This window comes from Pongo abelii, chromosome 16 (genome assembly GCF_028885655.2).
Source record: "Pongo abelii isolate AG06213 chromosome 16, NHGRI_mPonAbe1-v2.0_pri, whole genome shotgun sequence".
Lineage (NCBI taxonomy): Eukaryota > Metazoa > Chordata > Mammalia > Primates > Hominidae > Pongo > Pongo abelii.
The window spans coordinates 97,101,898-97,126,992 of record NC_072001.2 but is presented as its reverse complement, the minus strand read 5'-3'; the positions used below and the strand labels follow the sequence as shown (position 1 = coordinate 97,126,992).

The 25,095-nt window shown below is 40.2% G+C and overlaps 1 long non-coding RNA gene across 1 annotated transcript in view; it reads left to right on the top strand.

Moving 5' to 3' along the window:
* Positions 1–25,095, top strand: part of LOC134760224 (uncharacterized) — a 205,092-nt gene that overhangs the window by 107,429 nt on the left and 72,568 nt on the right. Inside the window, exons 3-4 of the long non-coding RNA XR_010137252.1 lie at positions 51–134; positions 18,813–18,941. This is a non-coding gene — a long non-coding RNA (uncharacterized LOC134760224). The remainder of the gene's footprint in view (positions 1–50; positions 135–18,812; positions 18,942–25,095) is intronic.

The following is a 25,095-nucleotide window of genomic DNA, read 5'->3' as shown; positions in this document are numbered from 1 at the left end:
AGTGGAAATATGTGCCTGGCCATGTCATCTTTGCATATTTCTCCTCCCAGGACCATTCTATTCCTGGCCATCTCTGTCACTTCACTGGAGAAGCCATGAGTAACGTTCTCAACTTCCAACATTCCTCCCTTATGGTTAGTCTTTGCCCCAACACGGCATGGTTCTGAGACATATTGTCCAAATAATCATTCAATTTCCCTTAGGAGAAGGAGGGGAAAAATAGGAGGGAATCAGTAAGGAAGATTCACCAGATGTATTTTTTTTTTTTTTTTTGGCAACTAACAGAAACATCTGAGCAGTTCAAATCCAGCCCTTTTCTGTTAGAGAACACTTGCTGCTGATGTATATTAGTTATATTTTGTTGACATGTGTTTTTAATAATAATGATGATGATGAGAAAACCCCCAAAAGTTGATAGCAAACAGAAAAATGCTAGTACTGACAAGGATTTTTTTTTTCCCTAAAGCCAGGGAGTGCATTTTTGGGATGACCTGGGGTCAATCTCCATCATCAAAATCTCGCTGTTCTGAGCATTTCTCTGCCGAGTACATTTCCTTTAGTGAATAGAGAATTATTTACTTTAAAAAACCTCTCTAAGCCTTTACTCTGAATTGCAACCACAAAGGTAAAAATGCTCTTGTTTTTGTCTGGGGCATTTCCCCCCACTATCTGCTGTATCTTATTAAATCGTTCAGCGTCTGTGTTCATATTTCATTATTTTTTTCACAGATGAAACATTTTGTCAGCTGTCAGAGACCTTGAAAAAGTGACTATTTTAAGACATCTGGCTTGATTACTGGGGACACTGAAGCTGAGGTCTTCCAGAAGAGCAGACTCACAACAAAGTCTTGTTCTTAATTAACATTGTCTCAGAAGAGGCAGTCTTTAATACCTCATCTCCAAACATCGTACCATGTTTACCTCTGGCACACGCCAGCCCCCCATTGTAACCGATTGCTCCAGCTTGGCTCACTCGCTCAGCTCAGAAACTCAGGGCTCAGCCAGCTCTCCTATTTAGCCCAGCACTGGGGCCAGCCTGGCTCTAACTGGAAGCCACCTTCAGTTTGCATTCCGACCTGCAGCTCTCACCTTCATAAGCCAGACTTTCAGAGTATAACAATAACTTGGATTAACTTAAATATTTACAAACTTTGGGGGGTTTTGTGTACTTTATGTATGTTCATTGTAGAAAATGTCCATAAGGAAAAATTCCCCATATCCTACATTCCAGAGATAACTACTACTACTATTTTATGTATGCATTTTCAGATTTCTTTGCAAATATTTTTTCAACCTCATACACAAATATATATCCGTCTATATCTATACCTATATATCTGTATGGATATGGATAAATACATTTTTAAATATTCTAATGCAGATGTATATGCCAACATAATATATAAATAATTACACTATGCATATAGTTTTATAAGGTACTTTTTTTATTTTCCACAAAGAAATTGTATTTTATTTTCAGTAAATACATATGTATTTTATCATTGTTAATGAGATGAGGTATTCAATTATATTAATATCTCATAACTTACCTGTAATAAATGGACATTTTATATGATGACCCAGTTTTTTATTATTAAATAAATTGGTGCTTCAATTTTAACCAAGTTATGTCACTATCATCTAGGATACATTCTTAGAAGAGCATTTTCAATGTAATAGGATATAGATACTTTCTAAAGTTTTTGCTACATATCTGTATTTTGCTCCAGAAAAGTGGTACAAATTCATGCTTCCAGCAGTCGTGCATGAATCAGCTTAAGCTTTGACTGTATTTAAATGTTATCTCCAGGATCAATGATTAGAGAAATCATGAAGATGGCTTTTATGTTACCAGTCAGTTACTATTCAACCAGGTCAACAGTGGTCAGTACCATTGTTGATGTTACAAAGGTTGTGAAATCCTTAACGAAATGACATAATTTAGTACCAAATGACAATTTGACTTAAAGAAAATCAGACATAAGATTCATAATATATTTGCAGGGCAAAAAGCACCCTAGCTAAAACCAAAAATATGTATTTCATGTAATTTTAATCACAGATACAGCATTCATACGCGATGCATTGAGATAGGGCCCCAAATAAGTAATCTTTGCCTAAATTTTCTCTGTGGTTCTAGGCCTGTATTTCTCTCTTAGTGCAAGATATCTATCTATCTATCTATCATCTGCCTATCATCTATCTATCTATCTATCTATCTATCTATTGTCTTCCTCTATATAGTTACGTAATCCCGTACCTCCAGAGTCCAATTTCCAACTCTTTTCCCAACTTTCCGATTTCTGTTATGAAGACTGTCAATTCTTCTGTTTGACATGTCTGAGCTGTCTTTAGCACATCAAAATCATTGCATTTCTCTGTAATATCCCTGCTTTATATTTCCACAAAACAAAATCTGGGCTTCATATCTTTCTCTCAACATTTCTGGTCTCCTTGCTACCTGGGTTTTTCCCATTTCTCATTCACTTGTTATTTTATGACTAATTTTTAAATATTCCTGAGTTGTGACTCAGACTCAGCTACTTGCCACATCAAATGCTCTAAATGACTCCTGACTGCTTTCTGAAACCCAAATATCGTATCTGGGTATCCCAGGCCTGAATGCTTTCATCCCATTTAGCTGTCCCATGATGTCCCTCTCAATTCTTCCCTTCACGCATTCTCCAGTCTAGCTGAACTGGAGTATTGCTGTGCTCTGAACATGTTCCACACAGTTTTCATTTTAAAATTCACCCCGATTATTCCTTCTCCAGGATGCTTCTGCTCATCTACTAGTCCCATGTCTTTACTATCTATTCCACCTTTAATATTTCTTTAGAGTTTTAATTCAAAAGAGACAAGAAGCCTTCCTCCAATGCATTTCCACTACATATTATTTAGTCTTTGGACATGATAGGCATTTGTTTCCTTGTATCATCCCTGTGGTTAGTCAGTTCAGCCGCTTGTGAGCAAGGGCTATGACTTGTTTCTCCGTAAATCTCCTGTAGTTACCGGGTGCCTCGAGTAGAACAGTTGCTCTAAAATAGCTGTTGGGTGCCATGAACATAGGAAAGGCTAGAAGGGGAATTCGGTAGGCTAGTGAGTGTTAAAAACATGCTTTAATACTTGAAAAGATGGAAAAATGACTTTCATGCTCAGTGGAAACTCAAGTCATGTTAGATACTCCAAGTTACATGATACATTTTATACTTTTAGAAATCTCAGAATCTAGGAAGTGACAATGGGTTTCTCACAGATAAGTTAACTCTATGAGGGCTACTTTTTATTCCAAGTGGCTGTTTTTTAAGAGCCAGTGCCCTAATAAGGCTTTGCTTGATCATCCTGTACAGTGATGAGGCTGTTCAGAAATTGCACTCCTCCCCTTCCAGTAACTAGCGTGCCTCACCTTATGTGACTTCTTGGTTTTTCTAAGAGAGAGAAAAAAGTCCCTTTAAATTTCATTGGTATTCCTTTTTTTTATTTCTCAAGCTCTTATTTCTTGGAAACCTGTAACACCTTGTCCTTCACAACTGGCATGCTCCAACTTGAATGGGTCTATGAGGAAAAGTAACTTCCACTACTGATAAGGTTGCTGCCCCAATCCACAGACCCCAAAAGGATAAGGAAGACAAGACACCTAAAAGATTTATGACATTGTTTTTGGTTTTCATATTTTTACACTAATTTTGAAGAAGCATAAAAACGAGCATTTTACTGGTAACTCAATTTCTACCAATGAGTGGAGTTGGATTTAAGGTAGTGAATTGAATAAGAATCTTGGGTAACAAATTCATTGATTTTGTGCCTATATGATTATTTTAATACTGATACTAAGTCATGATACTCAACTGCTCAAAAACCTTCCGTGGGTCCCCACTGTCCCTAACATTTAGCCCACGCATGACCTGCTAGCCCCTTTTATAGTCAAGCTATACCTTGACTTGAAAAGTATACCTTCACAGTCTTACTTCTAAATAAAATAATGTAGGCATGTGATGCCAGGCTATAACATTTGGGTTAATCCAGTAAGCAGTTGGAACCATTTACCACATTTAACATGGGGAGTAGCTGAGTCAGAGCCATGCCCTAGCGATAAAGGAGTAGAGGAGTAAACAGGAGCCCTCCATGAGAGGGAGATGGGCGCATTCACAGCATCACTCCTTGCATCCTTTAAAGGTTCCACTAGTCTGGATGCTGATTCTGGTACTCTAAACCCTATCCAATGCCCGTATTTGTGCATGAAACATTTCCAGGCTATTTCACCTTAAAGGAACAAATAATTCCCTTTTTAGGCATTCTATAACACAAATCGTCTGAGAGATCGTAGAAGCATTCAATTTGCGATTGCTTTGCTATATATCATTGTCTTACATGATCATTTAATGGGTTTTTAATGCATATTATTTGTTTCTTTGATTAGATTATAAGTTCCTTGAGACCCGTGATTATATTGTACACATCTTTAGAACCAAGGGACAAGTTTACATAATGTATTTACTGTAGATATGCTATCAAAATTTGGCAAATATTGTTAATGCATAATGAAGTTTAGTTCGGGAAACGTGATTGCTGTGTTACCTCTGGCTCCCTCTAGTGATGCCCAAAATATAACATCTAGCTGCACATTTCTGTTTCATCCCATTTGTTGGAATTTTACAACTATCAGATGTGAGGCACAGAACAAATTCAGCTGCAAGCAAAAAAAAATTATAATTATAACAATATTATATATTAAATGATTATGTGAGACAGTGATCATGTAAGACCATGATAGCAAAGTGATAGCAAATTGAACACTTCTATGATTGCACAGAAAATTTGTGCTATAGAATATCTGAAAAGGGAATAATTTGTCCCTTTAAGGTGAAAGGGACAATAAATTATTGTTGGTTTTTTTTGCTTGATTAGTAATATCATAATTATTACAGCCAAAGCGCATCAATCTCCTATTTGATGCCAACGGCTGCTGAAGACAATGATACGTATTTTCTCACCTACACTGCATGAGAATCATGTGAGATAGCTACTATTGTCTTCCAGCATTTACAGGTGAGGAAACCAAGACACAGCAATGTCTAGGGACTTGCCTAAGGACACACAGTGGGATTTCCCTCATTCTAGTGTGGACAGATTGGAGCATGTGAATGGATACCTTGAAACTCTGGAATAATTGGGCTGTTGGCCGGTGTGCTTTACCCCTAAATCTTACTCAAGAATGGATGGTTCTGACAAACACATGTGCACAGCAGGCAGTACTTAGTTTATTTTGAAAAGAATTGAACAACTGCATATAGCAATGGAAATAAAGGAAGCTTGTTCAAATGGCCAGTCTACGTTCAAATTTCTAAATGAGGTAACTATTTCAGAATAAGCCTTATTTTGTATTGTTTTGCCTACGATGACCTAATTAAAAATTAAATAATTTGCATAGTAATAACACGTACCTTCTCATCTGTTAGTATCACAACTCAAATGGAATTAAAATTAAAAATGTCATATAAAGTGGGAAAATAGTATCTAATGTTAACATTAGTATTGATCTCTTATTGTATGAGAGAGAGAATCATATCACTAAATAAAGAACAAAGTGCATAAATTCAAAAGAGAAGTCTCTTTCACATTCTATGTTACCTTCTTGCAGGGAGGTAAATAACGTAAGTAGATCTTACCTGAATAATGGTAGATTTTCAATACAAATCTATATTTTCATACAAATATACATTTTTCAATACAAATCTATATTTCAACACAAATATATATTTTAAGTATAAATTATACATTCTCCCTTGCTAGACAGCACTAATATTTTTTGAAAAACAAAACAAAACTTAAAATCTCTCTGTCTCTCTTTTCCTGATCATACATTATTATTAACAAGAGGCATCTGGTTCCCATTAATATTGAGAGAAGAAATCTATCTTAGGAATTATGGTTTAAGTTGAATTGTAGGGCAGGAGAATTAGCCATCCGTCCTGCTTCACATGCATTTGTAGTCATGCTAATCACCAGCAGGAATCAAGACAGTCTCTCTCTCAAAATGAATTAAATAATGTAAAAGCTCTTTCACTGCATCTAGGGCAAGTGAGCCATATGTGCATGTGAGATCGAGAGCATGAATGTGTGTGGGGTGTGTGTGTGTGTGTGTGTGTGTGTGTCTGTGTGTGTATGAGGAGACGGGGAAAGGAGGAGAGCAAGAGAGGAAAGTCCTTGGAAATAAGCCATCATGTTGCCGTTCATAGCCAATACTCCATCTACTACAAGAAAAACATCAGGTCTTACAACTTCTCCATGGGTTTATGAGTTCTACTTTTAGGGATTATCCAGGTACTTGGAAAGGTAGTCAGAAAATAAATGATTTCTCATTAAAAAAAAATAAAATGGAATTTGCAGAGCCAAATGAGAAGTCTCCAGGAGTGAACAATGGCCTGTAGCAGCCAAAAGATGTAATGTGAGTGAAAAGCAGGGCTGCTTAATGCCCAGAACCCTTAAGTCTAAGCAGATAGAATTAGATTTGCAGCCTCTGCCTGCCAATCGTTTGCTCTGTGACCCTGGAAAAGTTGCTTAGCTTTTCTGAGCCTCCTTTTCTTCACCTGTAAGTGAAATGATTGGTATTTATGTCACGGGACCATGGTAAAGACTAAACTAAATGAGACCTTCTCTTTGAAATTATTTTAAGGCCCACAGTGTGGTTGAAGCTCCCAATAATACTTGGATCCTCTTTTGGTTTCTTTCATCTTACCTTGGGAAGGCCTGTCACCAGTCTGTCACCTGCTTGAAATATCTGCACGTAGCCACGCTAGTCTCACATAATGGCAGATCCTGATTACCTTAGATGAAGTAAGATAAACAGATCAGAAGCTTCAGTTCTGCCTGGACTAATTAAATAATGGCTTGTTCATCTACATTTTGGCCCCCAGCCAGATGGGAGTCAAATATGCCAACCTTGATGTTGCCCATGAAGATGCATGATTTCCTTCTTTGCCAAAGGAAAAAAAATCAAGTTTGGGTGACAGTTCCTATTTCTTAAAAAGTGTTTGGGTGTGCATGTATACCTTCTTTTGCTTTTCTTTCCTCCCTTCCTTTTCTCTCTCTCAACCCTTTCTGCCATTAAAAAAAGGGTTTGATTGTAGAAAATGTCAACTGAGTTTCTCATTTTAATAAAATAAGCACCCAACTTAAGTGGGGGGAAAAAGCACTTTATGAAAATATGTCTCTCTTGCTTATGAAGTTGAAATCTTGAAGTAGTTTGTCATGGTTAAAATTTGGCACAAAGCACTGAATATCCTTTGAATGATAATATTAAGATAGAGGTCAAAAGAAGAAGAAAATTGTTCCACAGAAGGCCATTAGATATTCCCATAGGAAAAGTACTATAATGGTCCCATAACTATACACTGTTGAAACCACTGGCTCACAAAATGCAGAGTAATGAAATGAGGCTTGTTTTATACTCTTGCTTCATTAGATTTCAGGTTCAGAAGTGAAGGGTTATAATATGTGGCCAGATGGGCTAGGAAAGCAGTTGGAAGAATAAAAGAGGCATCAAGGAGAGGTCAGATGTTCCAGAGTAAGAAACTTCTCATAAAGCAAATGGAAATGTAAATTAAGCCATGGCAATATGTCACAGGGGCATAATAAACCTTGATATTTCCACAATGTGTGAGAACAGTTATACCCTGTGCTCTGCAGATCATATTTGTGAGATATTCTCTTGGATGAGGGCCATTGACAAGTGTTATCTTTAGAAATTGTCTTCAGTAGTCCAGGAATGGGAAGCAAAGACTCAAATCGAGTTGTGGGGGAAAGAAAAGTTATCATCATTGACTGAATGCCAGCTGCCTGCCAAGTACTACGCTAAGTGCTTTCCATTTTGCTCAGTCCTCAACAAAAGTTTATGCTTTCAAGATTGTTAGCACTTTCTTGCAGATGAGATAACATAGTACTGGTACTACTAAATAATATGTCCCAGTCAACATGGCTGATGAGTGATAGCACTGAAATTTTACCCGAACCTTGATGAGTTTAGTAATGTTTATTTCTTCTCATTACAGCAAGTCTGCCATAAAGAAGTAATTTATTTATCTGGAATCTGAGATGACTTTTCTAATCCAGCACTCCCAAAATGTGCTAAAGAGGACACTAGCCTTGGGATTATTTCCCAAAAAAATCATTGTTGTTTAATGTGTGTGTCCTTATATATTCTTTGGTGTCTTTTCAAAGATTTGAATGCTTATTAGCTTACTTAAATTTCTGACAACCCCTATGCTAAAAGAAATAAAGCTGTTTAGCTTCATTTAACTGAACTTCAAAATTTTCTTTTGACCACAACACCTTTAAATCTCTGATTGAATCAGTGCTCAACCCAATATTCTTTGAGAAATGCCATTCCAAAAACCAATGCGACATTCCTAATCTTCCTCTTGTCTGGTTGTTTCCATTGGCAATGGATTAACAAACATGCAGGATTGAAAACTCATGGCCAGTAGGAGAAGGACCTCTTTCATTAAAAAAGTAGTAGTCAGGGTACATGGAGCAGACCAACGTAGAACATATTTAGTTTTGGATTTTGATAAACAGAGTTCAAATCTAACCACTGCCTCTTCTTGGATAGGCAAACTTGGACAAGATTTAATCTCTCTGAGCCCTGGTTTCCTCATCTGTATGATGAGAATCATAAATCCTACTTAATAAGATGATTATAAGGAGAAGATAAAATAATAATAATGCCTATAAAATGTTCTGTAAACCATGAAGAGCTAAGTGACATTATTTAAACCTTGCTATTTCTTTAAGTAGTCTCATTATTTCTTCATGTGTCTTGTCTTTTGTTATTGTAAAATCAATTGCAAGACATAAACATGAATGTTCTGAGACCTCAGGATTATACCAGTTGTGTGAGTAGTTAGGAGAGGAAGTAAAGTCAGCAACAACTTTCCATGGACTTTTACTGTGAAATTATAATGATGGTAAGACTGCTTTAATGTGATATGTAGTATTTGTCTAAAACCAAGACTTACCATGATATCTAAGGCCGAAACACTGGGCTCTAGGGAATCTCACTTAAACATGTCACAATATTCTTATTACTCCTATTAATTGATTTTATTCAGAAAATTCTAGACAACACATAATTTAAATCATATAAAATTGTTTTCATAGGTCAAGAGTGGGTGAATAAAGGACAAGAATAGACATTTCTCAAAAGAAGGTAGACAAATGGCCAACAAACATACGGAAAAATGCTCAGCATCATTAGTCATCAGGGAAATGGAAATTAAAAGCACAATGTGATACCACCTTACTCCTACAAGAATGGCAATTAATAAAAAGTCAAAAAAATAGGTGTTGGCAGGATATGAGGAAAAGGGAATGCTTATACACTGCTAGTAGGAATCTTAATTAGAACAATCACTATGGAAAACAGTGTGGAGATTCCTTAAAGGGCTAAATATAGATCTACCATTTGATCCAGCAATTCCACTACTGGGTATCTACCCCAAGGAAAAGAAGTCATTGTATGAAAAATACACTTGCACTTGTTTATAGCAGCACAATAAACAATTGAGATGTAGAACCAATCTCAATGCCCATCAACTATTTAGCAGATAAAGAAAATGTGGGACGGGCGCGGGTGGCTCACACCTGTAATCCCAGCACTTTGGGAGGCTGAGGCGGGCAGATCACGAGGTCAGGAGATCGAGACCATGGTGAAACCCCGTCTCTACTAAAAATACAAAAACTTAGCCGGGTGCGGTGGCCGGTACCTGTGGTCCCAGCTACTCGGGAGAATGGCATGAATCTGGGAGGCGGAGCTTGCAGTGAGCTGAGATCGCGCCACTGCACTTCAGCCTGGGTGACAGAGCGAGACTCTGTCTCAAAAAAAGAAAAGAAAAGAAAAAAAAAAAGAAAATGTTATATATATATATATTTTTTTCTTTTACATTCTATAGTATGTGGAATACTACTCAGCCATTAAAAGGAACAAAATAATGTCTTTTGCAGCAACTTGGATGGAGCTGGAAGTCATTATTCCAAGTGCAGTAACACAGGAGTGGAAAATCAAAAACTGTATGTTCTCCCTTATAAGTGGGAGCTAAGCTATGAGTAAGCAGAGGCATACAGAGTGATATAATGGACTTTAGAGACTAAGAAGGGGGAGGAGTGTGGGGGAGCAGGGATAAAAAACCTACACATTACGTACAAGGTACACTACTCCGGTGATCGGTGCACTAAAACCTCAGAATTCACCACTACATAATTCATCCATGTAACAAAAAACCACTTGTACCCCAAAAGCTACTCGGGAGGCGGAGGTTGCAGTGAGCCAAGATCGCACCACTGCACTCCAGCCTGGGCGACAGAGTGAGGCTCCATCTCAAAAAAAAATTTTTTGAAAAAAAGAGTGGGCCAGGCATAGTGGCTCATGCCTAGAATCCCAGCACTTTTGAGAGGCCAAGGTAGGTGGATCACAAGGTCAGGAGTTCGAAACCAGCCTGGACAACATGGTAAAACCCCGTCTCTACCAAAAAATATACAAAAAAAAAAATTAGCGGGGCATGGTGGCACATGCCAGTAATCCCAGTTATTTGGGAGGCTGAGGCAGGAGAATCATTTGAACTTGGGAAGCAGGGGTTGCAGTGAGCCAAGATCGCACCATTGCACTCCAGCCTGGGTGACAGAGCAAGACTTTGTCTCAAAAAAGAAAAAAAGAGTGGGTGAATATTAGCGATTTCCTACAGCTCCAACTAAAATACATCTGAATATCTACAAGAAATAATTCTAAATGCCCTCAAGCTGCACACTTGTGGAGTAAGCAAAGAATTCTTTAGGAAAAGAGTACAATTTAAGTGTCATATTAAAAACTTACATAATTTTTTTTCTTCATACAATTTTGATAAGTTATGTGAGGCCATTTAGTGAACTGGACCTTTATGGAGAAAATTGCATGAGTTCCTCACAAAAAGGTGGAACCAGCTTGAGTCTCTGCTAAGATGTAAGGTTGACAAGGACACATGGTTTTTCTATTCACTGCCCTGCTCTGTTGTCTAGAATTGATCCTGCTCAACCAACTTACAGGTGGTTGGTAAATATTAGGTTAGTGCAAATGTAATTGTGGTTTTACCATTGAAAGTAATGGCAAAATCCACGATTACTTTTGCACCAACCTTAGACTTGCTAATGAAGTTAGCAAGTGAATGGATAGTCACCATATGAGTGTGTATATTATAGGCATTTGTCTGCAGGAAGTTCAAACTTCCCCATGTATTTGATATTGCCCATACCAATTCTTGTGATTCAAAATGCCATGTCCCACTTCACCTACTACTAGCCATGTAATTGAAAGCAAGCCGTTTCTGTGTATGACTCCCATGTTTCAAGTGGAAATAAAAGCATAAAATGAAACCATTTTCTATGATTTTGTGCCTAGTACACAGTGAGAATGAAAATCAAATTCCATCATAATGTTACGATCTCAATTCCTTCTTTAACCAAAACAACCAAATTGCAACCTCATTCTATTCCCGCATCCAGTGTTCTTTAAACAAAAGACAGTTACCTTACAGTGCTTCTATTACTGACTCACAGGAAAGAATTTGGGAAAATAAACGAACTCTAGTTTTCTGGGAGGCCCTGTACAGTGGTATGGATAATATAAAAGCTGCAATTTATCAAGCATTTGCTCTCTGCCAGGTATTATCCCTGATATCCAGAGATGGCATCTACTGCCCTTCATCTGGACCCTCGGCTGACTTGTTTGTAAGAAAAGAAGGTGGCAGTATGGGTTCCAAGGCTAGGTCAGCTTCCGCTGTGGTCTCTTGGACTCTCCTGGAACCCTGCTACCATGCTCTAAAAAGCCCAAGACACGTGGAGAGACCATATGCAGGCATTCCACTTGAAAATCCCAGCTGAGCCCAGCCTTCAAGTCATCCCAGCCCAAGCCCCCAACCTGTGAGTGAGGAAGCCTCCGGATGATTCCAGCTCCCAGCTGTCCCTGTCACCCAAGCTGTTCTCCAGTCTTACTAGCTGAGGCCTCAGAGGCTGTGCAGCAGAATCAGACCACCTCTGATGTGCTCGGTTTAAATTCTTGCCTCACTTGTAAATTATTATTAATCCTTTCTGTCCTCCACAGGCCACAGCCATAAAGTCAAAAACAAATGGGAATTGGCCTTAATTGGAAGGAAGTCACTGATTCCAGAATTTATTTTGCTGTGAGAAGGAAGAACATTGACATGGAAACACTCATTTTGAAGTTGACAGAATGCTGCCTGGAGGATTCTAAGAGAAAAGTAGCATGAGTCGTCTACCATGCAAAGGGAAAGATAGTTCTTATTATAATCATCCTGCCTAAAAGAATCCCAGCCAGTCAGTATAAATAAATAATCAGGAACCTGGGGAAGAGCCAAAGGTCCCAGAGAGCAAATTGTATCTATTAATACATTTTTAAACAGATGGAAGATAAATGAATAGTGTTTGGCATGGAATTGCCATATATTTTTAATACAGCCATTCATCAGATTGCCTCGGATGGTCAGTTGGCGGGCAAGGAATAACTAAGGGAACGGGGCTAGGAACAACCAAGTTTTAATCACTCCCAGTGGTTGCTAGTCTCTTCCCAAATAGAGTTAGGTGAGTCTCAGACTTACATTTAGGAAGCATCTGTAACTGACTAAAAGTATAAAAATTAGATTCTGGGGGAAAAAATACCGTAAGTGAAAGACAGTGTTATTTTTTATGAGATGTAAGGGAAAGACAAAGAAAGAAACATTTGTTAATGATAGTATCTTCAGACTTTTTTGGAAGGTGTTTTTGTTTGTTTGTCTGTTTGTTTGTTTGTTTGAGACAGAATCTCACTTTGTCGTCCAGGTTGGCATGCAGTGGCGCCATCTTACCTCACTGCAACCTCCCCCTCCCGAGTTCAAGCAATTGTCCTGTCTCAACCTCCCAAGTAGCTGGGACTACAGGTGCATGCCACCATGCCTGGCTAATTTTTTTTAATTTTTAGTAGAGACAGGGTTCCACCGTGTTTGTCAGGCTAGTCTTGAACTCCTGACCTCAAATGATCCGCCTTCCTCGGCCTCCCAAAGTGCTGGGATTACAGGCATGAGACACCACCATGCCAGGCCATAAAATCTTTCCAGAACATTTGTTACCCTATATCTTCCTTGCCCATTCCCTACCTTTTTCCAGTGTCATGTCCCTCATGTTCCTGAGGATCCAGCTCGGGCTATGCTCATTTATTCATTCTCCTGGCATTTGTTGAGCTAAGTTTAGACCAGATGTCATGCTTGGTGCTACATTAACAAAGTCAAATAGTATAGCTTCTGCCTTCAAGGAACTCCTTATTTAATGGGAGAGACTAATGCCTAAATAGACCATTGCTGGATAGTGCAATAAGTCTTCAATAAGGACACACATGCCGAGGAACCTAGAGAAGCATACAAGAAGGTGCCGAGCCCACCCTGTGTACCTCAAGAAAGGGCTTCCACAAGAAGTTCTGCCAGTCCTAAGAAATGAAGAGGATGGAATAGGAAAAATCGTGATGGGGGAGGAGGAGAGTGAGCAAGAAGGGATCATTATCAAAGCAAGCAGGTGCCAGTGAGCAAGAAGGATCATTATCAATGCACGCAGGTGCCCGGAGAGTGGGAGAGATAAGAAACAAGAATTGTCTGGCAATTGCAATTTCTCCTTTGAGTAGCACATCTTGACAGCCTTTATTCTTTAATTGCATTTTGTATGATCTCCCCCATAGCCCTGCTACATTATCAAATCCTTCGCTATCCTCAATATCGGTCTGTCTCCCTGGCTGGGTTATAAGCCCTTTCAAGGAGGGGCTATGTCATTTATCTGAACATCCCTAGTTCCTAGCTCAGTATTCAGTAAATGCCTAGTGATTTTGCCTGCCTGCGTTTATTGTCAGTGTAAAGCACCAACTGATCCAGCTAGTCAATAAAATGGGTCTCTGAATTTGATTTCGAACCGAAGCGTTTAACTGGAATAAAATTGATTGCTACCAGGTTGATACCACTGACTTATCTCAGAACCCTGGCTTCCCTTAATAGGATTGACTCACACGATAGGGAGGGCATTTTCAAATCAGGAAGACCTTGATGGAACTCTGCTTTGCTCCCTGACAACTGAGTGCCCCCAGTGCTTTCCACCCCTTTGAATCTTGTGGTTCGTAGCTGTAAAATAGGGAGGACAATACACTCAAAGGTTTGCCATGAAGATTCAGTGAATAAAGGATTGGAATCACTTCCTAGTGATTGGTACATGCGAGGCACTTAAAAGAAGCGAGTTGTATCTCCTCGGATCTCACCTCCCTTCTTTCCAGCTTCTATCTTTTATGAACTGGCCTGAAGGCCATAACCAAAGAGAAATACGAATCATTAATGCAGCTCCTATTTCATTGCTGTAGGCACCAGTTACTGAATTCTAGCTGCTGGGCTCTTTGTATACATTATTTCCAATTATTTCAGAGCACAGCTCGGTAGGAACTGCTTCTGGTTCCCTGGTGAAAAAACTGAGATCATCTGCCCAGTTCACACAGCTGGGCAGGGACTGGAATTGTAACCAGGAAGTGGGTTTGAGTGAGCCTGTGAGAGCTGGCTACTAAGTTTTCAGAAACTCCATGAGCCGACTGTTAAACAGAGCCATTCTCTAAAATTAAATTATTCAGGCTTACAATTAATTTAATTAAATACATTACATTAAAAAACAACGAAAACCCATCACTACATAATTATTTTCTATATTTTACTGTAATTTATGTCAAGAGTCAGCAGAGAGTCAAGAATCAGCCTCCCGGTTATGCTTGGCCCACCACCTCTTTTTGTAAATAAAGTTTTATTGAAAGACAGCCGTGACCATTTGTGGAGGGGGTGGGGGGCGGGGGGGGGGGGGGCTGCTGTCATGTGCCAGGTGCTTTACATAAGCAATTTCAGTCAATTTATCAATCTAACATTAATCAGTCACAATATTGACTAATAGGATAGAGTCAGAGCACCTGGGATTTAATTCGCACCCAGTCCTAACTTGGCAAGTGTGACTTTGGGGAAGTGGTTTAACTGCTCTGTGCTTCAGTTTTCTACATCTGTACAATGGTATCTTGTGTCTTGGTTCCTGGAGAATCAAACAAAAAACTGCTTACAGAGACCTTAGAAAAATTCGAGGCACTAGCAATAGGACAATAAATGTTGGTCATTATAGTTTGATCCTCTCCAGGAAATGGCAGGTCAGAGATCATCCCAGGCTAGCCAAAAAATGGCAAGATCAAATGACTCACCGCAGTACACTAAGGACAGCAGCCTAGATTCAAACCCAAATCTTTCCGATATTTAAATCCATGCCATTTCCAATAGACCATATAAGGTCTAAATCACAGAGCACTCATCAGGGACCCAGCCCTGTGCTCAGCCCAGTTAATTGGAGATTGGGTTTTTAGTAGGAAAACAAGAGAGATTAGGATGAAGAGGGTTATTGGAACTACACTATAGAGGTTTTTTTTTTTTTTTTTTTTTTTCTGTAATCCCAGAAAAAGGAATTTGTACTAAATTTGGAATGTGCTAAGGAGCTATCAAAAATTTCTCAGCAGTAGAGAGACATGGTTTGTTCTGTCATATTATGTAGAAATCTGCTCCCAAATCAAGTAACAGTTGGTTGTGTTGGGTGACTAATCAAATCACCCATCTGTGGGAAAGTTCCAGCTGCTTCCTGCGTAACCCACTGGGTCCTCTGGCTGAAACTCACTTAACCAGTGCACGTCTCTGTTGGTGGTAGCATAGTACACACTGCTTTCCAAGAAAGATCAATCCCCTCAGAGCATTTTCTACTGTTTCCTGTCTTTCATGATCACATCCCAATTAATTAAGGAAGTCTGGCCAACTACTACATCTTAAAGCTTTCCCTCCCTTCAGGCCCCCTGGAAACTACCCTCATGTCCAGCACCCATGGTCTCTCATGATGGCTGGAAGTCTGTGTGGTACAGTGGTTATGGCTCTGTGTCTTTCCTCACCAGACTGCTTGGGTGGTGTTCCTGCTCTGCCAGGTGGATAGAACACCTTGGGCAAGCTACTTAAACTTTCTGGCTCAAAATACTATTGAGGAATTTAAAAAGTTAATACTACTAATGTGCTCAGAACAGTTCCTGGTATACAGGAGGAGCTCAATAAATGCTGTTGCTGCGGATACTTATAACTAGGTTGACAACGTCTTGTAACCCAATATTTGTGGATCCAGAGTCTCCTCACTCTAAAGCAGTGTCCACATTAGTACCTGGGTCATATTTCTAAAACACTTGCCACCTCTCCAGCCCACTCTGCTACCAAACTACAATTTCTTAATGTCTGTGCCGATCTTGCCTACACTATTTACATTAATGTTGCTTAGTATGAACCTCAGATATTCCTCATTATACAGCTCTATACATCCCCAGGGACGTCATGCTTTATTCTCTTCCTGCCACTTTATGCTTCAATAAGTACCAAGTACTTAAGATCCCCGGAACACGCACCACTGTGTCCGCTCAAATTCATGCGTCTTCAGAAGAGTCTCTTCCTTAGAGAGATTAAAGATCACTGTATTCAGGTCTTCTTTTCCTAATATTCAATCTCACTCTTATTATGATCTATTTTTCTTTGTAGCACTTGTATATTATACATTTACTTTTATATTTATTACGGGTCTGTAGCCCCTACTGGAAAAAAAAATACTTGGCAGACTCCTTGTCATACTCATCCCTGTATCACTAGCCCCTAAAAGGGTGTCTATTCATCTAAAATTGAGTTTGGGTGTACCAAGCTCCAGCCAATCTAGTAAGTCCTAAGTTGAACAAAAGAACAAAGGACAAATGATGGTATAAATAAAGGGATATCTCGTGCCTTTGTGCTTTTCTATAGCCTAGTCTCTCTGAAACAAAAGGCTTTCCCACCCTGTCTTCCCTGAGAACTCTGATTCATGCATCAAAATCTGTCTCAATGACCAACTCCACCGTAACACTGAGGCAGGAGAAAAATAGAGAAAATGAGGCCGGAGAATAGCAAAGGGAATTAAAAGTTGGATAAAGAACAGAATAAGTAAAAGCAGAGAACAGACGTAAGGTGAAGGGACAGGTGAACAGGAAGTGAGATAAAAAGCAGAGGTTCAGCAGCCAAAAAAAAGTGAGATAAAAAGTTGAGCAAGGACCCCAAGGCCAGCAAGACTGGGACCAAACCAGTAAGAGGCAGCGCTTCAGAGATGGGCATGCGCATTAGAGAGAAAAAGTATCCTTAACATAACCTTGTATGATAATCAGCTACTTAAGGTTCATGCCTACGGGCTGCATACCATGCACGTACTTAAAATTTTGGGATAGAGATGATGCACAAGGGCACAGGGGCCAAAGTAACTAAGTAACACACCTATCAATCTAAAGGGCAGACACTGGCTAGAGATTAGGCAGCCTTGGGAAGAGAAGAAAAAAACACAGAAAAAAGACCCAAACTACACCAAACGGATGCTGATCTCATCTCACAGAGGTCAGTTCGCTCTCCTGCTCCGAGAGTGTAATACTGCGCTTCATACACTTTCATTGCTTTGCTTTGCTATGTATGTGTCTCGTCCAATTCTTTGTTCGGGACACCAAGAACCTGCAACTGAGTGGCACCATCTGGTAGCAACACCACCCTTGATTTTCACTCTAAGGTAAAACTTTCTACTTCTGCTGTTTTTGTGACTTGGACTTACAATGACCACAACATGTGCGAGTATTTAAAAAGTTGTCCCATATGTAGCCCGTAAGACCCTGGGGGCACAGCAGAGACGGGACTTTGACGGGGCCAGCATAGACTTGGACGTAGGCATTTGTGACCCTTAGTAGAGGTTGCTGGATTGAACTGTGTGCTCCTAGAGGTCCTTAGAATGCCTTGCAGATGCCTGATATGACAGGGGGAGAGGACTGTGCAGGATCTCTTCAATCACAAATTCAGAGCCTCCAGGTCACAGGACAGAATCAGCTACCCACATCTTTCATCAGCCTTGGCCTTAGGGATCTGCAGCTTTGCTGCAAAAGAATCACAGAGGGCAGATGTTAATGGTGGCCTATGTTTGCATTTAGTGAAGAAAATTCAGGGAACTTGTATGCAAAATTAGCCCAAGCACCCAGCTCATGGCAGCCAGCCAATTCTGTCTACTAGTCTCTTATACCCTTCCTTTCAAGGTTTTGAAAAAGTCAAAGGAAGCCCAAAAGAATTTTCAGTGCAAAGCAATTTGCATGCCAGAAATGCCTTTTCTCTCTTCCAGTTAGGCCCTTCTTCTCCTTATTATTGTTATTATTATTTTACATTGTGCATAGATAGAAAGTGGACTAAATAACTGGGGAAGATGAGTTTGGTTGTACAAATTCCTGCTGACCTAGTGAATAAATGTTAGCAATAGAGGCCAGTGAAAAGGAGAGGCTGAAGGGATATGGGGGAAAGAAATTGATAGAAGATGAACTTTTCACATTCAAGGTTAATTCTGGCCAGAGATACCAAAAAATATATATATATATATGTATATATATTTTCACCCCTCAACTCTAGGAACATAGCTTGCATCAAATGTTTCGAAGATTGTTTTAAATCTTTTCTGTGGCTTCTATAGGAACCCCTAATCCCAGGTCTCTCTCTCTCTCTCTCTCCCTCTTTCTCTCTGTCTCTCTCTCTCTCTCTCTCTCACACACACACACACACACACACACACACACACACACACCTCATCCTATCCCCCATTCTTGTCCCAAGTTAATCTCTTTATCCTTGCCATCCCTAAAATTGTTGTATATGTTCTTATGGCAGAGACTAAAGATGTGGTCACATTGGATATTTTCTTACAAAGAATAAACCACTAGGACATAATACCCAAAATGCCACTTTTCGGCCTGAGCTGGGATCCCTGGATGCAAGCTGCCACTATCCAGTATCTAGGTAGGAAAAGTATTTCTGACAGGATGTGTCTGAGGATATTTTGCCAAAAGCAGTGAATATTGGGCCAAAAGCAGTGATTATTGGGAGAATAGAGGGCTCTGATGAAAGACAAGTTCTCACTCAAACACAAAGGGTGAAATAAAGGCATTTCATGGAGACAGAATGGGGGAAAAGTCCCATTTTTCTCTGGTTTTCTGTTCCCTGTGAGAATCAGAGTGAGCACAAAACCATGAAAACAATAGGCCCAGCTGCAGGGGCAATAAGGCAATTTATTAGGGAGATGACATTTTTAATGAGAAACACTTGCTGGAGGAGAACAAAAGGGCTTGTTTGGTCAGAAAGATGCTCTTGAATCTCTTCTGAAGTGCATGAAAAAGTAATTTCATTTACGCGTCATACCCTGAGCGGTGGAATTTCCTCAGGCTCCAGATGTTGTCCGGCGCAGATGCTGAACAAATGGAACAAATGTCCTAAAGGTTTTTTTTTTTTAAGCAACTCAAGGGAATTTTATGAGCTTTGTGGCCAAGAAAATCATTAGCGAATAATGAGCTTAAGAAAGAAAGGCTGAGGTTAGCAATATGTTGCTGGACATACAAAACTATTCATAATCATCTGCAATTGAGAGGGATCAGTTTTCAACTTAGAAAAATAGAAATCAGTGGGTGTAGCTGCTGTGTTTTGGGCTTCCTCACTGGCCTTCTGAAAGTGATTTGGTAAATATTGTTTTGGCTGTATTCCAAAAATAATTAAAAGCAATATATTTATAGTTTGAGATTTGAAAATCTGAAACACAAAGATTATTACCTTGTAGTAGTAATTCAAATGCTTCCAGAGAAGGGGCAACACCACTCTTTTGGCTTGAATTCTTTTGAGGGTCCTGAGTTCTTCACCAGCTAACACACAAGGTGAGACAGTGTGCCGAGGCAGCTTTAATAGGAGAGCCTAATCAGGGTCCCCCTCTGTGCTGACTGCAGGGGCTGTAGTGCTCCCTGGGGGAACCACCAGGATCTCTATATGGCCTTTTTTTCAGCCAGCTTCTTTCTCTGCAGCTCTGACAGGGGCCTGTATGAGTGGTTTTGGAAGATCATGGTGTCACGCAGGGTGTTTTAGGTCAGGATCTAAGAACCAACTATGTTTGAAAATTCAGGACGAGGCCAGGCACGGTGGCTCACGCCTGTAATCCCAGCACTTTGGGAGGCCAAGGTGGGCAGATCACCTGAGGTCGGGAGTTCGAGACCAGCCTGACCAACATGGAGAAACCCCGTCTCTACTAAAAATGCAAAATTAGCCGGGCGTGGTGGTGCATGCCTGTAATCCCAGCTACTCGGGAGGCTGAGGCAGGAGAATCACTTGAACCTGGGAGGCGGAGGTTGCAGTGAGCCGAGATCATGCCATTGCACTCCAGCCTGGGCAATAAGAGCAAAATTCTGTCTCAAAAAAAAAAAAGAAAAGAAAAGAAAAGAAAAAGAAAATTCAGGACAAAAGAAGTCTCTGATTCAAGTGTCAAGATCTGTGCATAGGACTCAAGTCATGAGTGCAACTTCAGTCAGGAGGGCTCATATTAGGACAGTAAATAAAGATACAGGTGCACAGACTGGTGCAGCCATGGGTGAGAAGGCAGAAGAAGTCAAAAGATAGTCACTCCTATCCTTGAGCTAAAAGGGCCAGATGTTCTTTAAATGTCTCACCAAGCCCACGTATAACAGGACTCCAAGCTCCTTGACATCACCTGCATCACCGTCAGTGTCATCAGCAACACAACAAATATGTTCTTATCAGCACTTACTATGCATTAGTCATTATCAATAGCTATGAATAACCCTTATCCTCACAAATCTGCAAAGCAAATACTAATGTCCATCTCCACATTTTAGGGATGAGACATCGAAGCCCAGAAAGGTTAAGCAAAATTGTTCCAGGTCACATAGCCAGTCAGTGGTAGAGAGGGTGCCCATGGCACCATCATCAACGTTCCTGGTCCTCAGTACTTGATAATGTGCTCATGCATCGATTCCTGGACCACACTTGTAGCATTTGGGCTTAGCAAGGGGGAGATGTGTGAACTAGGAGGACTGGCCATACAGACCAGTGTTTAGAGATCTGGCCAGGGTGTTGCACCATAGAACAGCTCTGTCCAGCTCTGGGAAGTGGTTTTTAAATAAACCTCTTCAAAGCAGTAAATTATCTTCCATCTCTTAAGCAGATGGATGATAAACAAAGTCAGTTAAGTAATGTCCATACATGTATTAACCTAGCAGTTGAAACATGTGTGGAGATCTTTAATCTGTCAATGAGATTGAGTGGGAATGCTGTAAGCTAAGGCTTACATCAGGACAACTTTCACTACAATCAGTACAACTTTCCTGCACCAGGACAACTTTCACTGTTGTCTGTTTGCTGGCATTGTCTACCTGGCATTGACTCAATAATAACGCAGAAGATGACATCTTGATCAAGACCAATTAACACATTCCTTGCAGCTGTTTATTGCTATCTGCAGTGAAGACAACATCTGAGGAAGCAGCTGGCAGCCATTGCCTTTTCCAAGCAAAAAGCAGCTCTTTCAGCATAGAAATCAGGTTGGCCTTAAGCCAACAAGGGTGATAGTGCTTTCAAGAACAGAGGATAATCAAGGTTTTTTTTTTTCTTTAACCCTAATACGACTGAATTCTGATTAGAGTGTTTGAATAGAAGAAATGGGCCAAAAAATAAAATGTCGTTGGTCTCCACATACCCAGGGCTGGTAAATGGGCACAGGGAGTGACTTTTGTAGAACCCAAATCCAGAGAGAGCATTTAGAATTGGAAGAATGAATTGCAACACTGATGGCTACTAGCTATTGAAGACCTTCAATGTATAAAATGCTGTGCCATCCACGCTGTGCGTTTTCCCTTTCATTCTTTCTAACAGTCCTACCAAGTAGTGACTGTTGGTTTTCTTTTGAACATGTTAGGAAACTGAGGCTCAGAACAGACAATTTGTTCAAGATTACACAGCTGGCCAGAAATGGAGTTGGAGTCACAGTGAGTCTCCCTGAAGTGAAAGCTGGTACTAGCAACCACTTTTTTTATTTTTAATTTTATAATTTTTTTTTTTGGAGACAGAGTCTCCATGGGCAGCCCCATGTTGCCCAGGCTGATCTTGAACTACCGGGCTCAAGCGATCCTCCCACCTCAAGCGATCCTCCCACCTCAGCCTCCCAAAGTGCTGGGACTACAGGCATAAGCCACCACATCTGGCCTGCTGACCACTTTAAACAAAGTTAAGACCCTTTATGTTTTTCTATAATTAACCAAAATGACCAGTAACTTCCTAAGGAGAAGAGGCTAAGTAAATTAGTTTTGGGATGAAGAGAGAGAGGTTTTGAGAAGGGGTTGTTAAGTTTGTGATAAAGTAACACAAAAACACTCAAAATAGCTTACATAAAAAACGGGGAGAAATTGGTGCTAGTTTATAGTACTGAAGGACAGGAAGCAACTCTGTTTTTCAAAAGGGGCTGCACTTACATGTAGAAGCCAGCAGCAGCTTTCTTCATCCTTCTCTTTTTACCTGGTTTCATCCATGCTTGCCCCATCTTTACTCTCTTTCCAGACCACTTTTTCCTCCTGACTGACCAACCTCTCCACAGTGCACCAGTTCTCAGTTCAAACGACCAGTCCAGACTAATGAAAATGACAGCTTCACGATTAGAATCTTCCAGAAGGAACTTTTATTGGCTCCCTTTGAGTTAGAAGCCTATTAAATCCTGCTGCTCCTCCCCAGCTTCATCTGGCACCTGCGTTCACCAACCTGGTGGCCAAGGTCCTGCCTTCTGAGATGGAATGCACTAGAGAGCAGCCATTGTTTGCCTGTGTGGAGCCTTTCCTATGATTTCAAGCTAGTCTATTGGCTTATTTGAGCTGACATTCGTAATGGTTGAGGGGTTTAGATTCACAGGCAGACTGAATATAATTTACAGCTCTTAACAGCTCGACCATTTACCAACTCTAACCGTATGGATCACTTACCTACACTGAGTCACAGCTTGCTTCTCTAAAAGGGAGCCAATCATCATAATGACCTTATAGTATTGTTGAGAAGGCTCAGTGAAATCCAACCTTTCAGGTGTGGTGGCTCATGCCTGTCATGCCAGCGCCTTGGGTGGCTGAGGGAGGGAAGATCACTTGAGGCCAGCATCAGGGTAACATAGGGAGACTGTATCTCAAGAAAGATGAAAGAAAAGAAAAAAAAGAAAAGATAAGAAAAGAAAAGGAAAGGAAGAATGAAGGAATGAAGGAAGGAAGGAAGGAAGGAAGGAAGGAAGAAAGAAAGAGAAAGAAAGAAAGAAGGAAAGAAAGAAAGAAGAAAGAGAGAAAGAAGAAAGAGAGAAAGAAAGAAAGAGAAAGAAAGAAACAAAAAAGAAAGAAAGAGAGGGAGGGAAGGAAGGAACGGAAGGAGGAAGGTGAAGAAGGAAGGAAGGAAGGGAGGAAGGGAGGCAAGGAAGGAAGGAAGGTAAGGAAGGAAGAGAAAAGAAAAAAAGAAAAGAAAAGAAAAGAAAAGAAAAATTCAGTCTTAACACAGTGTTCACCAAGTGCTGGCAATTATTATCTTAAATGTTAGCAGAGCAAACTACTGTGAAGGTCAACGAGGCATGAGATATTATCTCTTTTTAATAGATAAAGACACTGAGGTTCAGGGAGTTTCAGTGATTGCCTATTTTTTGCATAATTTGTAAGTGAACTACAATTAGATCCCAGAGGACTTCCCAAGTACTATGTCTTTTCATGCAAGAAACTGCAGCTGAGAAAAATGGCCTCTATAGAGACAACGGCAAATAGTGAGTGGGGATGGGAGTAGGGTAGGATGGGTCTCCAGTGAACTCCTGCCCCTGACTCCGACTATCCCAAGATTCTTCCCAAGGGGAAGAATTTTACATGCCTCCTCTTCTGCCATCCTCCCACTTTGGATGTTACTATAGGCCCTAGGCCACAGGCTGTATGTGACAAATCTAAAAGAGTATGTTTTCCACATACAAGCCAGTCAATTTTTGTGCTTCATCTTTTTCAAATAAAGGTCTTCTGAAGTGGCTCAATAGAACTGACCAAACATAAGGAAATTAGGGAATGATGATTTTTAAATATTCAAACATTCTTCCAAGGGATTTTTGAAAATTTAATGAAAACAATCAATCCAAATGAAGTATTCCTTTGGTGGGGGAGTCAACCTGTCTCCTCTCCATGACTCTCCCATCCATTCAATAATTTTTTGTGTGTGTGACCCACATACGGTGAAGGAGGGCAGGAGGAAGCAGTAGGTTGAAGGAAAACAGGAAAATGTGTTGAGGTTATCAGTCAAGTAGACACTCTTTTCTCCTCACCCCTCCAGAGTTTATCACCAATCCAACAGGTTAGTAAACTGTAATTTCTTTTTATGTAAAAGGCTATATAATTTACCAGCCCTGGGAGTTAGAAGGATAAAGCTCTATGGTATCATAGCTAAATATGTGGCTATAAGGCATTCAGAGTTCTAAACACTAGACAGTGGTAAAACAAAAGAAGTTGGGGCATTTGAGGGTCTGGAGTGACTTCTCTCTTGGGTTGAAAAAATAATTCAAATGTGAATGTTCCAAGGGCGGTGCAAAGCCAGGCTCAAAGCATTTAGTGCCAATAGGTCCTCATTTGTGGGTGGGAGAGAGCAGCAGGCAGCCCCTAGCTTGGGCAATGATCTCCTAGTCAGGCAGTGCCAATAGATAAAGACACTGTAAATTGTCTTGTAAAGTAATTCCAATAAGAGGTGGCCAGGACTAACTAAGGGGATTCGATGGTACTGGAGCCATAAGAGAGGGAGTCTGTAGAACAATGAGAGATATTGAGAGAGGGAAGAACATTAGGGACAAAGAGTAATGTATGCATAAAGAAGAATGATGAGCCACAAGGCTTAATACACTTAGAAAAGTATATACTTTTATACCCTGAAAATTCAGTGTTCTACTGTACTGAGTCTTATCCTGGTATGGTGATCTTGATGCTGTTGGTAGATGTTCTCGTTCTCCTGGGAACACGGTGGGACAAAGCTTGTTTGCTTCTTTGAAGCTAGGTACAGCCATGTGATTTGACTTGGATAATAAAATGACTAAAGTGATGTGCATCACGTATGAACTAAACTTTTAAGACCC